Source organism: Carlito syrichta, unplaced genomic scaffold, assembly GCF_000164805.1.
Source record: "Carlito syrichta isolate Samal-C Ts95f unplaced genomic scaffold, Tarsius_syrichta-2.0.1 Scaffold305112, whole genome shotgun sequence".
NCBI classification, from domain to species: Eukaryota; Metazoa; Chordata; class Mammalia; order Primates; family Tarsiidae; genus Carlito; species Carlito syrichta.
In genome coordinates, this window is record NW_007249208.1 from 103,119 (window position 1) to 119,006 (window position 15,888).

Below are 15,888 nucleotides of genomic sequence, written 5' to 3' on the forward strand. Positions count from 1 at the left end.
GAGGATGAACAGGCATGCAAGCAGGACCCGTGCGTGTCCCATGAGTGTTCACCCAATTTACTCCTGGGCTCACCCATGGATCCTGCCTTCAGGAGGGTGGTGGTTGAAAGCGCTTTTAAAAACTGGGCCAGCAGGGGGAGCTGTTTGTTAATGTTCATGTGTTTTGGACATGTTTTGGGACTTTCCTACTGAATTGTTAAGGTATTAATGAATATGGTTAAAGTCTGGCAGCCCTAGCCACTGAGCAAAAGTACTTGGGGTTTAGGGGAGGAGGGAAATCGGGAAACAGAGCCCCAAACCAGCCTGATGTCTTAAGAGTCTCCTGATTTGAGAGGAAAGGAGCAGTTGGTGCGGCCTCCATTGTTTGTGTTTAAGGTGCCATGAGGGGTGACAGAGGCGGTGGTCGTGGTGGGAGTTTTGGCTCCAGAGGAGGTCCAGGAGGAGGGTTCAGGCCCTTTGTGCCTCATATCCCATTTGATCTCTATTTGTGTGAGATGGCCTTCCCCCGAGTCAAGCCAGCCCCTGACGAGACTTCCTCCAGTGAGGCCTTGCTGAAGAGGAATCAGGACCTGGCTCCTAATTCTGCTGGACAGGCCTCTATCTTTTCTCTGGTGACAAAAAATAGACAATGTGATTGATGATCTGAATGTAACTCCGGGAACGTTTGAAGTGCAAATCAAAAGTCTGACAGGTGTGATCGTGCTAAAAGGGAGCAACCACTACAGGACACAGAGTAGCTGACCTGGTGGTCATACTAAAGATTCTGCCAACACCGGAAGCTGTTGCTGCTCTGGGGAACAAAATTGTGGAAAGCCTAAGAGCACAGAATCTAAAGTTTTGACCATGCTGATCAACGAAACTGGCTTTGAAATCAGTTCTTCTGATGCTACGGTGTCAATTCTTATTACAACAGTGCCACCTGGTATCCGAAAACTGGACCCAGAGCTTCATTTGGATACCAAGGTGTTGAAGAGGGCCTTAGCCGCTATCCGACATGCCTGATGGTTGGAGGAAAATGCTTCTCGGTCCACGGTTGAAGTTCTCATCAGACTGTTGCAGGACTTGAGGATTCATTTTCCTGGCTTTGAGCCCCTCATACCCTGGATTCTATAACCTACTTGGTCATTATGCTGTGATGAACAACCCCACCAGACAGTCTTTGGCCCTAAATGTTGCTTGCAGATTCTGGCTGCAGGACTATTCCTGCCAGGTTCAGTGGGTATCACTGATCCCTGTGAGAGTGGCAACTTCAGAGTATACACAGTCATGACCCTGTAACAGCAGGACATGGTCTGCTACACAGCTCAGACTTTGGTCCAAATCATTTCACATGGTGGCTGTAGAAAGATCCTTGGCCAGGAGGGTGATGCCAGCTATCTTGCTTCTGAAATATCTACCTGGGATGGAGTGATAATGACACCTTCAGAAAAGGTTTATGAGAAGCCACCAGAGAAGGAAGGAGAGGACGAGGAGGAGGATACAGAAGAGCCACCTCAGGGAGAGGAAGAGGAAAGCGTGGAAACTCAGGAGTGAGCATCCCTTCACTCCCCTTCCTATTGAGGATGAAGACTGGAGCCTAAGCTCGCTGCTACTGGGCTTGATATGGCAGCAGGCCATATATTCCCACAGGGAAGACAGCAAGAAGGAAAATCAACCCCATGGAAGGAAGTGTCCTTCCACTGAGTTTGGATATTGGCTTAGCAACCAGAAGTCTCCCGTTTATGACCTATGTTACCCATCTATAATGAAGCAGGATTCTAACATTTCTTAATATTCTAGAATCCCCAACTTCTGAAAATCCCTCTCTCAACTGGCACTTTGTTGTTGAAATGTTGTGAACTATGGAAAATTTTTTTTCTAAGAAAAATGATTAAAGTACTTCCTGGTTTTAAAAAAAGGTCTTCCCTTCTTCTCTCTTCTGTTTCTCCTTTTCCTTTTCACCCTTTTTTGTCTAACTCTCCATAGGTTATTCAGTGTCATAACCTATATCTCAACCCTGACTCCTTCCCTGAGCTCTGGACTCCTAAATCTGTTATGATATTCTCACTGGCATGTGTAACAGGCCATGTAAACTTTGTATGCCTAAAACAGAACTCCAAAGTGCCTTGTTTTGAGGCTTTTTTTTTCATTCATGGTGCTGAGTGCTCAGTGTATCCTTGCAGTCTGGGTCTTTAGTTTTTTTGGGAAAAATGTATGATTTCTTTGATAACTTTATCTTGCTTACTTACTTCTTCTGAAGTCCTGTTATTTAGATGGCCAATTTCATAGTCAGAGCTTCTAATTTTCTTAGTTTTTCTGTTGTTTATCATTTTATCTCTTGTTTCACCTTCTGTAAGAAATCCTGAACTTTATCTTTAATTCTTATTTTTAATTTCTGCAAGCTCTTTCTTGTTTTCTTGTTTCTTTTACACTAGTATTCTGTTTTTGTTTCTTGGATGCGATACTATCTTTTTTCTCTCGGAGAACATGGATTATAGTTCTTTTGATGTTAACACATGCATTACTTTTGTTTCTTCTCAATTCTTTTCTCTGTGTTTGTTTTGATCTTTGCTTTCTGTATTAGATGACTTCCTTAAAGGTCTGTTGACCCTGGGCTTTCCATTCACGATTTAGAGCACAGCACTAGATTGTTGATTTGCAGTTCTGTGTGTTTGCCCAGGACTTTTCAGCGGGTAGGATTGATCATGCAGTAATCAGGCTGGGAGCCTGCCTTTTTTGATGAGGGATTCTAAAATTAGTATCCAGAATTTTTTTTTGGAGGTATTCAGATATTCCAGGAAAAAGAGTACTATTCTTCTGCCTGGTGTTGGTGTTCTGGGTGCAGGCAGAGCAAAGTGCTCTGGGGATAATTTAGAATAAACACTTTCAGCTGGATGTGGTGGCATGTATCTGTAGTCCCAGCTACTCAGGGGGCTGAGTTGGGAGGATTGCTTCAGCTCAGGAGTTTGAGGCTACAGTGAGCCATGATCACACTACTGCACTCCAGCCTGGGCAAGAGAGTGAGACCCCATCTTAAACCAAAAACAAACAAAAGAGGCCCCCTAAAAAACTAAGACAAAAAAGCCAGAAGAGGCTTTAGAGGAGTCCATCTGGCTTTGCCCTCTTGCTTCACCCTGCCCTTTGCTGTGCTGGGTGCCTCTAAGTCCGCCTTCCCAAGGGCCTGTGGTTTCTCCTGGTGTTTCTCTGATAAGTTAGGCTGTGAACGCTCCCTTTTGTGAGTCAGTTGGTACTCTTCCACCTAGTTTTCATCTGCTGAAATGTGAGGATATTGCTTCTCTGCTCTGGTATCCCATTCTTTTTTCTTTCCCTTAACTGTTGTTTTGATGGGGTTCCAGAGATGAAATAAAAATCATTACATGTGTTCCATCCCTCATGTTCAGCCAGAAGCTTTAACAAGGCTAATTGCTATCCAACACCATGAAAATATTTCACAATGAATATGCTTCTTACCTTGGAGGATAATCTACATAATTTAACCAAGCTGTTCTTTCTCCAATTATTTTTAGAACTCCTACTTTGCAATCACAAAAGCAAATTAATTTCATTATTTATGTTATTTTATTCTTAATTGAAAAAAACATTTCTCATATACCTTTCTCTTATAACTTACTCACTCATATTGGGTTCTAAGTGATTTTTTAAAAATTTACTTATTTATTTTAAAAAGGGGTTTTTTTTGAGTTGAGGTCTTACTCTGTCATCCAGACTGGAGTGCAGTGGTGCAATCATAGCTCACTGTAGCCTCAAATTCCTGGGTTCAAGTGATCCTCCTACCTCAGCCTCCTGAGTAGTTGCAATTACAAGTGTGCACCACTACACCTGGCTAATTTTTTCTATTTTTTTTTTAAAAGTGGACTTTATTGAGAGAAAAGCTCCCAGAATGGGAGGGGGCCGGGAGGGGTGCCCTAATTTTTTATAGAGATGAAGCCTCACTTTGTTGCCCAGGTTGCATTTTTCTTTTCTTTTTTTTTGAATTGGAGTCTCACTCCATTGCCCAGGCTGGAATGCAGTGGCACACTCATGGTCATCCTAGTGTCGACCTGCTGGGCTCTGGCAATCCTTCTGCCTCAGCCTTCCAAATAGCTGGAACTACAGGCTTGCTACCACGCCTGGCTAATTTTTTTTTTTTTAATTGTAGAGACGAAGTCTTGCCAAGTTGCCTGGGCAGGTCTTGAACCCACGAGCTCAGGCAATCCACTCGCCTCAGCCTCCCAAAGTTCTGGGATTACAGGCTGAGCCACTGAACCTGGCCTACGTTTTTATTTCTAAATTAAATTTTTTTTCTAGTTGTTCACTGCAGCCGAGTAAGTGATTTTAACTACTTTCAGAAATCAAATGTAGTCACAAAAGATGATGGTTTAGTTCAGTTCAAGTGCCTTGTTGTAAGCCTACATTTCACACCCAGATCACCAGTCAAGAGCCTGGGGGATACTGTATTGGTTGCCCCAGAATGTGGTGTTATTGCGCTTGGATGGTTTTCTGCCTTCCAAGTTGGTGGTGTTCTCAAGGGTTACTGAGAGTGGCTTGAGTCTCCCACGTGACCTGGAGACCTCTGCTATTCTGGTTGGGGTTTTCTGCCCCTCCTGGTCTTACCTCTTGTTGTTCCTCTTCTCTGCTTTTGTCTATTATTGCTTCTGCTGCTACCAGTGGGTCATTGCATTGGACTTTTTGACCTGTTTCTCAACTGCCAGGGTTCTGAGAGTAAACTGAGGGTGGTCGAGAGAGGCCAGATTACTTGGTATGAGGAGAATGAGTTCAAATGAGCTCTCTGCACATGCAGCGAGGGTATATGTGTCTCTCCCGCAGCATGACTGGCAGGCACTGTGCTGACTGCTCCTGTAGGTGCATGAGTTGGTTTGAACACTCATGGTGAACCCAGCTGGGAGAGGTCGATGTGTTAGGACTTGTGTGCAGACAGGTAGTCTGAGGAAATGAAATGAAAAAATGCCCTTGAACTTCATTTATTTCTTCTTATCATATATGTTATTATTAGACTAGAAAGTGCAATATATGAAGTTTTGTCTTTTTTTAATGATTTTTTTCCATCACTTGAAAGGTGTCCTTTTGAGGAGATAAATTTTCAGAAATAGTATAATGGAAGTGTCTCATTGTAATGCTGAGCTGTGAACACATTTACTATTGCGCAAGAGATTTTACAACTGGCTAATTTTTAACTTTCTCGAATAAGCTTGCAAAATATGGTTTGCTTTATCATGCTCTTTAATATTGAATTATTTCATTTGAATTTAACTTTTATGTTTAACCACATAAATTCTGTGGTGTTATAGAAGATAAAATCACCTCAATAATATTTTTAGATGTGTGGGATGGATCACCCCGGGAACTGAGTTTCATTCTCAAGTGGAGAAGTAGCCAGACTCCCAGCAACTGCTGTGGGGAAACTGCATCTGCTTTGGCTTGAACCATGACCCCTGATCAAGGCCCAATCCAGGCCCTGCCTGGAATGTCCAACTACTCCTCCCTGTGAACTGTACACACAGCAGCTGAGCTGGCTGCACTTGATTGGTCCTGCCCTGTCTGCGAGGCCTGATCAGAAGCATTTGGTCAGCAAGGCAAGGGTCAGACTGGGTCTGGGCTTAGTTTACCTAAGTGGATGTCCATTTCTCCATTGCTAGAAATAAAGGATTCCTGGAGCTGGATTCTAAGCTGCATTGCAATCTTATGTTGGCAGCATGTGATCTGCTGGTCAAACTTTTCTCATAATTGTGCTAAATGGTTGAAATTGCAAAGATGTCAGAAGGGATGATGCAGTCCAGGTGGGACATTTGAAAAGTGGCAATTTATCCTCATCAGTCTACTCAAGTGACTTGCATGCATACCTACTTCACCTTTCACGGGCATTATTTTTATTGAGACTTCTTTTCTCCCAGATCTGCATATATTAAAGCCTGTATCAGGAGATATGAATAGGGAGACCTCCTAGGTCTTAATTAGTAGTAATAATACCACTTTACTTTTCAGTCACTCTCTGGAAAAAATACATCTTTAGATAGCAGAGATGCTAATTCTGACTCAGAAAATATTTCTAGGTACAAACGAAAAGTACTTCTGTGGAAGAGTCATGCTAAGGAAATGTTGATCTTAGCTTGCAGCTTGGATAGAATGCATTATGCATCAGTCATGGTATGTAACATTGCAGAGGAGAACAAAATGGGTATGTGGACCCAAGTTCAAAGGAGACCTTGGAGAATAGTCTTGATTACAGAGGCTGACTTTCGAGGCATAAGCAGGGGTGGTAAGCTCACCTCAACTGAGACAATGGCTGGCACTGGAATATCTAGTCAACTGATGGAACTCGGACCTGAAGAAATTAAGTGACACTTTAGTCTTTGGGAGCCAGGTAGGCAGGAGACTTCCATCCAGGAAATGTGCCCCACGATGTGATCCTCCAGTCATCAGACTGATAGGAGCAATTTTTTGCATAAGTGTTCTGGGATCACTAGTCTAAAATTTAAAGAAGTAACCACATTGAATTTGGAGGAGGGCTGGATACAGTGGCTTGCACCCATAATCTCAGGTACACGGGGTACTAAGGTGGGAGGGTCACTTAGGCCAGGGGTTTGAAACCAGTCTGGGTAACATAGCTGGACCCTGTAAAAACATTAAAAAAAAAAATTTAAGCCAGGCTTGGTGGCTCAACCTGTAATCCTGCACCTTGGGAGACTGAGGTAGTGGATTGCCTGAGCCCGGGGGTTAGAGACCCACCCGGGCAACTTGGCGAGACTTCATCTCTACAATAAAAAAAAAAAAAAAAAAAAAAATTAGCCGGGTGTGGTAGCATACACCTGTAGTTCCAGCTACTTGGAAGACTGAGGCGGAAGGATCGCCGGAGCCCAGTAGGTCGAGGCTGTGGTGGCCGGAAGCGGCCACTGCCCTCCAGTCTGGGCGACAGAGTGAGACTCCAGCTCAAAAAAAAAAAAAATTTAGCTGGGTGTGGTAGTGCACTCATAGTTCCAGCTGCTTGGGAGGCTGAGATGGGGGGATCACTTGAGCCTAGGAGTTTGAAACTGCAATGAGCTATGATTGCATCACTGTACTCCAGCCTGGGTGACAGAGCAAGACTTCATCTCTATAAACAAACAAACAAACAAATAAATAAAAACTTTGAAGAGAGACCAAAACCCAGGTCCATCCATCCATCCATCCACCCACCCTCTCTATCTTCAGTTGTCTATTTGCTTAACTCATCACATATGTATCGAGCCCCATCTTTGCAGCAGACATTGAACTAGTTGCTGAAGATACAACGAAGGGGAAAACACAGGTGGTTTCTGTCTTCATGGCACTGACACTCTAACGGGTGCACTAGAGGTAAATCACAAATTGTGAGAAGTTTTGAAACAAAAGTAATAGGAGACTTGTCCTGGTCTGGGGGTTAGGGCAACTTCCCTGATCAAGAGGCGCTAGAGCTGAGATTTGAAACAGGGTGAGTTACTAGGTGAAGAAAGAGAGCGAGAGACAATGTATATGGCTTGTGAGAGTTGACTGGTGTGTCTCTTCCCAACTCCGTGTTCAACCTGGTGGGTTGAAACCAGCCATGGTGGAAGTGTTTACACTATGGAAAACTTTCTTTGTTGTCGCTAGTTAAATATTTGCCAGCATTCCTCTGGGAGAAGGGGATAGTAACCGAGTACCCACGAGGACCCAAGCATGATGTTAAATGCTTCTTCCTTCAATTAATGCTCATACCAACCTATGTGATTAGGAGGAATGTGGCTAATGAGGAAACATTTGTCCTCCTTTCATGGTCATTGAGTGAGACTTAGAGAAAAAAAGTGAAATGCCCCAAATTGCTAAGCAAAAAAACAGACATGGTCATACCTGAAACCACGCCTGTTTGGTGTGAGTCCATGCCCTATCCTCCTGCATCACGCTGCCGGTGACTTTGGAACAAGAGGTGGCGCCAAGCAAGTGCTTCTTCCCAGGTTTAATTGGCTGTGAAAAATACTGTGTCAGAAGAGTCCTTGTAAATGACTTACTCACTTCTGGAGTGTGAAATTACCATTTTCAGAAGTTAAAACATAATTTTTTGCAAACATAGAATGACTGTACGTCAAAGATTTTAATCATTTCATTAATTAGACATGGAAAAAGTATGACAGTGAAGCTGGTAATAGGCACAATAATAAAGATATGTTAGCATAAAATTTCTAAGTTAGAAACAAAACTGATTAATGTTTTACAAGGGAGTGAACTGTAACCTTTGCGATTATCTCTCTACTGGAGATACACAATTTGCATCTTTATTGGGCATAAATCTGCAAGTTAGTATGACTTCACAAAGTCTTAGTCCCTAGATAAGAAAAAATAGAATAAGTCAGAAAATGGTAACTTCTTCTACAAAAGAAATAATCCTTAAAAGAACTTGTGTGACCTTCTTTTCTTTCTTTCTTTAAAAAAAGAAATTCCTCATTATTACATCCAGGACCATATTTTCATGTTTTGTGTTATTTTTCTTAAGAAATGTGGGCAGGTAACCTTGGTTCTAACTTGTGAGACCTGTGATGCCCTAACTTTGGGAGGCACAGCAATGTCCTATGTGCTTGAGTGAGGGCACTCTAGAGTGATCTGCCCTAGTTTGAACCCTGGTTCCATCCTTTAGTAGTTGTGTGACCTTGGGAAAATTATATCACCTTTTTCCCCTCAATTTTTTCATCTGTAGAATGGGGGTAATAATAATAATCCTTGCATCATAGGTTGTTATATTGAGCTACATGTAAAGTGCTTAGAACAATGTCTGGTACATGAGAAGAACTAGTAAGAGTATCATTTGGAAAGTCTGTTAAAATACAGAGCTTTCAGAATAGACAAGATAGAAGTTCAGAACTCTGCATTTTAAACAACCAACCCAGGTGGTATTGATGAAGGTAGTTCTTGGACCCTATTTGAAGCTATTTTCTATCTCAGTCAGTACTGACTCAGAAAATGGAGGGGGTAGGGGAGCCTGCAGGAGGGGGAAGGGCAGAGCAGTAAGCTTCCCTATAAGCTGGGAAAAGCAAAGACTGGGAAAGGGAAGAGGTCTGTTTGGCCCATTCATGACTCACCAAGAAAGGAGGGGACAGAGGGTAAAAAAGTTAAAAGAAAAAGAAAGAAAGATTTTAGAGGGAACTGGGGATTCAGGAAATGCCTAATGAGCACATCAATGAGTGTGAACTCATCTTTCCTTTCCATTCAGTGACCCCAGGTCTGTGGCTAAAGGCAGCAAAGGGTGCTAAGGCAAGCATCGGGTTTCTCAGAACAGAGGACTTGAGCTGGATAAACATGGAAACTCACCAAGCACACTTGTCAGATGGTGAAAAGCACAGAACTTGCCATGAGTAAGTGAGGGCTGTATGTCTTGAAAATGAGGCTCTGATATTGGAGGAGAGAGGGAAAATTGCAACAATTTAAAATTAGCCATCACTGACTTAGCAAAGACATAGAAAATATGAAAGGATGCTGCACACACATACACACACACGAAGAGCATGAATAGACAATTGGAGAGAAAACTAGCTCAGTTAAAGGCAAAGCAAGAAGTCTGTATAGACTCTGATTGTCCAGTGACAGATGGTAATAGCAGAAGTGCTAGTAGGAATGTGTGACCAATCTCTGTAGACAATTTGACCACAACAAGAGTTTAAGAAATTTTCTTCACTAATTTCAGTCTTCATCAGCTAGACTCAGTTAAAGGGGAAAGGTATCCTGATCCTAAGAAAGACTACCCAGTTATAGTTAGAAATGAATAGATCAGAAAACCTGAACAGGACAGAATAAAATTCTAAGTCAGAAGCAAAACTGGATAATTTTTTTTTTTTTGAGTTGAAGTCTCACTCCTTCACCCAGACTGGAGTGCAGTGGTGTGCTCACAGCCACTCCAGCATCGACCTGCTGGGCTCCGGCGATCCTTCTGCCTCAGTCTTCCAAGTAGCCAGAACTACAGGTGCGTGCTACCATGCCCTGCTACATTTTTTTATTTATTGTAGAGATGAGATCTCACCGAGTTGCCCAGGCTATTCTCAAACTGGTGGGCTCAGGTAATCTCCTCACCTCGGCCTTCCAAAAGTGTTGGGATTACAGGCTTGAGCCACCGCTCCCAGCCTAAAACTAGATAAAATTAAGAGTGAAAGTGACAGTTTTAGACTCCTGAGAGCAGAAAAACAAGATATATTTATAAGTATAAATTTCTTGAATATGTACACTTGATTGAAACACCTTATTTTAGAAGAATGTAAAGATTTTAAACAGGATGGTAAAGAAACAAAGAGTTTGTCTTAGAATTAAATATTGGTGGTGCTACAAGAGAAGAGATATGTGTCTTGAGTAATTCATATAAGAGGGTTATAATCCGCTGCTATTTCTGTGCATGGCCTCTCTATTTGAAGCTGTTTTGCCTACTCCAGCCTTCTATATTAACCATCAGTTTTGGTGGAGTTTGTACCTTTGGTCAATCAGTTACTGATATCTTTGTTCTCCATGCAGGGTAATGTTCCATGAAGGATTTCACTGTGCTAAGGCACTGACCAGCACACACTGGGGCCATTTTATAACCATTATGGACTCTGCAAAAGGACCTATACTGATTAGGGAGTCACCCAGAGCATCAGGAGGCAAATAAAAAAGAAAATTTAAAATGACATTGTGCTACTCCAGGGAAAACTTTTTAGAATGTATCTCTAGAGTACAAATCCTAATTTAAGAGTTATGCAGCACCTCTTAGTAATGTCATTGTTTAAAAAAATGATACATTATTAATTCACTTGTTTATTTACTTCTTCTTTTAGTAAATATCTTTGGAGGGATTCTCATGTACCCAACACTGTTAAAAGCCAAACTAGGTACAGGTATACTGAAGAATAAAACAGACAAGTTCTTTTAATCATAGAGCTCACAGTGAAGTGGGGGATAGAATCAAAGATCAAGTTAACAGAGGGACACACAGGTAATTCCAAGTAATGTCAAGTGCCATGGAAAAAAGAAAATACAGGCAGTGATAGTTCCCTCATGGCAGAAGGTGGGGGGAAGATCCTGTTTAAACAGGTCATCAAAGAAGGCTCCTCTAAGGAGGAGACAGTCAAGTTAGGCCCTGCAGGATGAAAAACAACCCACCACATGTAAAAGGCTAAGACGGATAAGAGTAGAAAGCGAAGGGGAGAGTGGAAGAGATAGGGTCGTAGGAGGCAGCACTTCGTAGGCCAGGATGAAGAGCTTTGGTTTTACTTGATGTGCAATGGAAAGGTGGTAAGTAAGTGTGTAACATGATATGAGAGAATTCCTTTGTTGTGGAGAATCAATAGCGGAGGACATCTGCATGAGTGCTAAGAGGAACTTGACACTGGTAGAACCATAGTTTTCTGTCAGCCTTTCCTGACAATACAGGGAGTCAATACAGGGAGAGTCAGGTTGCTGGCTGATGGGTGTTGACAACCCTTTGAGGTAGGAAACTGACAGATAGAAAGCTAGCAAATACAAGGGAAAGAGTGAAATAGTAAGGGAGTTTTTGCTGGGCATGATGATGATGATAATAAGGAATATGATTCCAAGGGGGAGCTGGGAAGTGGGGATTCAAGGTACAATTAAATGACGAGTTGCTAGACATAATGTTGGAGTCTTTGGGAGTCTCTGCTCCCTATATAGCATGGGTCTAGACAATTGATAAGTGAAGAGTAAAGACTGAGTCTAAAACATCCCTCTCACTATGGATGAAGATCAAGCTAGCATATACTGGCCTTCTAACTAAGCCTCAGAGTTCGGAGACTTCCCATCTGTGCCTGGGGTAGAGCTGAGAGTGCTTCTGTGGGCAGGCTCACTCCCACCACAAGGACAGTGCAGCTGCCCTTTGGGGACAGCCATTCTTCCCAAAGGTATTAGTCAGATAGTCAGTGTGCCTGCCCAGACACAGAAGCAGTGTCAGTATCCTGGCCATGACGGGACAGGAGGTCAGACACGCCTCCTTATGCCCACTCCTTTTATGGTTGAGACACAACAACTGACCTGCATTAATGTTAAAACAGAGACCATACGACTGACAGTACAGACTTCTAGTGGCAATGATATACCAGTTTATAAACAGGACCTTAGGTCATGCCAGGCAAGGGATAAGTCACGCATCCTATGCTTCAAGAGTGAATTACATTCTAACTGCTAGAAGGTGTTTCTTTTTCTCTAGTAGCTAAGCACTGGACTTAAGACAAAAAAATGTTAAAACAATTACAACTCACCCAGCTCACAGACACTGACTTACTGATCCCCTGTTCCACCAGCACTAACTACAGCTTTGAACAGGAGAGTAATTTCAGTAACTTTTTCCTAGAAAGACCACTGGCCATGAACTGGTTCTGATCAGTTTTTAGAGGCTGTGCACTTGTGTGACTTTGTGATCTTAAAAGGCCTTTTGACTGATAGGACCTAATTCTAATACATTTAAGTATTAAGCCTCCCTCCAAAGTAAATATGGGTTGTTACGTTGCTTGCATGTTTGTTCAATGCACATGCACTAGGACCACATATTCATAGTTCCTCCTATAAGCTTTTAAACACATATGTTAACCAACTTGTTTAGCATAGCACTTCTACCCAATCCTTCCTCCTTGGACTTGCCTATTTATAGGCCTGACCCAAGGTGTGGTTCCCAGCCTGTGGGATGGCCACCTTGCGGGCTGTCATCCCTTATAAGAAATAAAATCTCCTCTCTTTTTCAAAATTTATAAATTGTATGTGTGTATCTTTTTTAGTTAACACCAGAAAAAAACTCGTTTTAATTAAAAACAGTGAAAATTTACTTGGAAGAGTGTTATAAATTCTGCATGTAATATTATTCTAAAATTTTGTATTGATACTTTGCTTAAATAATCTTAAATATAGAAAAATATCATTTCCCTCTGTGCTTATATAGATAACACCATCCCCTCTAGCTTATACTAGTGGGACTTACAAACATCATCATCGTTTCCTTTTTTCTTTTTCTTTTCTTTTTTTATGAGTCAGAATCTCACTCTGTTCCCCAGGCTGGAGTGCAGAGTAAAGTGGCAAGATCAGGGCTTACTACAGCCTGACCTCCTTGGCTCAGGTGATCCTTTTACCTCAGTTTCCTAAGTAGCTGGGAATACAGGCGTGTGCCACCACACCTGGCTCATTTTTTTGTTTCTTTGTAGAGACGAGGTCTTGCTATGTTGCCCAGGCTAGTCTTGAACTCCTGGACTCAAGAGATTTTCCCACCTCAGTTTCCCAAAGTCCTGGGATTACAGGCATGAGCCACTGTATCCGACCATCATTTTCTTTTTTTTAAAAAAATTACAGAAGTGTAAGGTGGTCAAGGGCAATTTTGTTACATAGATATATTGCATAATGGTGAAGTCTGGGCTTTTTATGTATCCATCACTTGAATAACATACGTTGTACCTATTAAGTAATATCTCGTTCTCCAACCCCTTCTGCATGAGTCACTGCACCTGGCCTAGAATAGTGGTTTGAATATGTTAGTGTTCAATAAATGCTTATTGCATGAAAGAATAAATCGATCACTTAAAAGTTTATTTTCTCTCAAACACATCTCTCTGTTTAACAGAAGAGTCAGATACCATTCTCATAAATGCATTTGTAGCCAGTCTCTAATGAGTGTCTAATAATGCAGACTGCAAATCAACAGCAAAGTGAGGTTACAAATTCCGCAAGACAGAAAGGATTTATGAAGGTGATGCAGGTAAGACTGGAGAACTGCTAAACCATTGGCAAATCCAGATCTAGCAGAGTTAAATCATGTGAGAAGTTTAAAAACGACAGAATTGGCAAGCATGATCTGGAGACAGGAATTTTGAAAGAGAGTGATATAATGTTAATATGAAAGAGTTAAATGTGAGTCACTTGGTAAAATCAGTGAAAACTGTGAAAATATAAAAAACAGTCAATCGTATAATCTTGCTTTGAAAGTCTAATGTGAAGGATGTGGTGTGAGGTGGAGGATGTTTTATCTTATCATTTCGATGGTCAGTTAGGCAGTTCCTATTAGCAAGTTGTTCCAATGATAGTAAAAATTTGGCTAAATAAAAGGAAAAGCAAACTTATTTCCATAATTCCTAGTTTTATTTCTCAAGTTGAAGTTTAGCTCAAACCTACTATTTTTTCCTACTATTGCCTGTGAAATTTTGATTCTTATTTAAAATGGATTCAGTGTGACACAATGGCTCATGCCTGTAATCCCAGCACTTTGGGAGGTGGAGGTGAAAGGACTATGTGAGCCCAGGGGTTCAAGAACAGCCTGAACAACTTGATGAGACCTCGTCTCTACAGTAAATAAAAAAAATTAGCCAGGTGTGGTGGCATGTGCCTGTGGTTCCAGCTACTTGGAAGGCAGAGGCGAAAGGATAGCCTGAGCCCAGAAGGTCGAGGCTGTGGTGGCTGCGAGTGTGCCACTGTACTCCAGCCTGGGCGACAGAGTGAGACTCCAACTCTAAATACATAAATAACTATGGATTCACTTGCAGTGGCCTTTTCCCGGTATCATTTATCCTTTAAGAACTGGGGTCACAGAATATGATAAGTGCAATATCCAGACAACTGTTCAAGGTGTAAAGGTAACCCAGGGGAAAGTTGGAGTGAGCAGAGAGATGAAGGCTCCCTGGAGGAAGAGGTTGGGATTTTATTGACAACCAAACTGTACTGGTTAGAGGCAAATTAGTGGAGTTGTCTCTTCAGGCAACTAGTGAGACATCCTGGTCTTTGGGTCCAAATTCCTCCTGTTCTGTTCTTTCACTTGCTATGAGAACTAGGGCAAATTATTTCACTTCTCTGAGTCTTTGATTTCTCATCTGAAAATTTATTTTATTTTGTGCTTTTTAGAGATGAGGCCTAGCAGTTGCCCAAGCTGGCTTAAACTCCTGGCCTCAAGCAATCCTCCTGTCTCAGCCTTCCAAAGTGCTAGGATTACAGCCACCATGCATGGCTTCATCAGAAAATGTATATATATATATATAGCAACATTACAGATCTATGTTAGGAAGAACTCAAGGAGACCTCTCAGTTCCCTTTTCTCCCCCAAGGAGTTGCGTATAGATAGCTTAAGAATGAAACTGCTCCTGTTGGCTTCAGTTAATTCTGAAGATTGGGTGCTGTTTCTATGGGGAAAGCTGCTGTCATTGTCTAGTTGTGTCAGGAAGTCCATTCTCAATATTTCAAAACAATTCCTCTTTTGTGCATTTTTATCTGCTGCCTTCAGTAAGGCCCATCTGAGTGGTACACAGATGGCAGTGGCAGTGACAGCAGCTGTGGCGATCATAGCTGGAAAGTGCGCCCAGAGAATCCATGGAGAGCAAAGGCCATGCCTCTGGACTATGCAGCAGGGAACAGAGCCAGGCAACTGTTTCAAAGCCTTTAACTCAGAAAACAAAAAATACCCTCTGACTCTACAGTGGACATTTATTAATAGTTAATTTACCAAGTACCCTGCATTGCCTTAATCATGCTCATTGTAAGATAAGTACTATTATTATTATTATTAAATTTTTTTTTTTTTTGAGTTGGAGTCTCACTCCATTGCCCCGACTGGAGTGCAGTGGCACACTCCTGGCCACCACAGCCTCGACCTGCTGGGCTCCAGCAATCCTTCCACCTCAGCCTTCCAAGTAGCCGGAATTACAGGCTACCACGCCCAGCTGATTTTTTGATTTATTGTAGAGATGAGCTATTATTATTTTTAAAAAACGATTTGGGTTCTCACTCTATTGCCCAGGCTGGAGTACAGTGTACAATCATGGCTCACTGCAGCCTCCACCTCCTGGACTTAATCCTTCAACCTCAGTCTCCTGAGTAGCTACCACCATGCTCAACTAATTTTTTGCTTTTTTTTTGGCGAGAAGCTCTTGCTATGTTGCCCAGGCTGCTCTTGAACTC

General features: G+C 42.1%; 1 pseudogene across 1 annotated transcript; it reads left to right on the forward strand.

Annotated features, from left to right (window-relative positions):
• Positions 1 to 335: 335 nt before the first annotated feature.
• Positions 336 to 1,533, forward strand: LOC103263434 (annotated as a pseudogene). Its single transcript, XR_002482138.1, has one exon. The product of XR_002482138.1 is annotated as an interleukin enhancer-binding factor 2 pseudogene (transcript).
• The last annotated feature ends 14,355 nt before the right edge of the window (positions 1,534 to 15,888 follow it).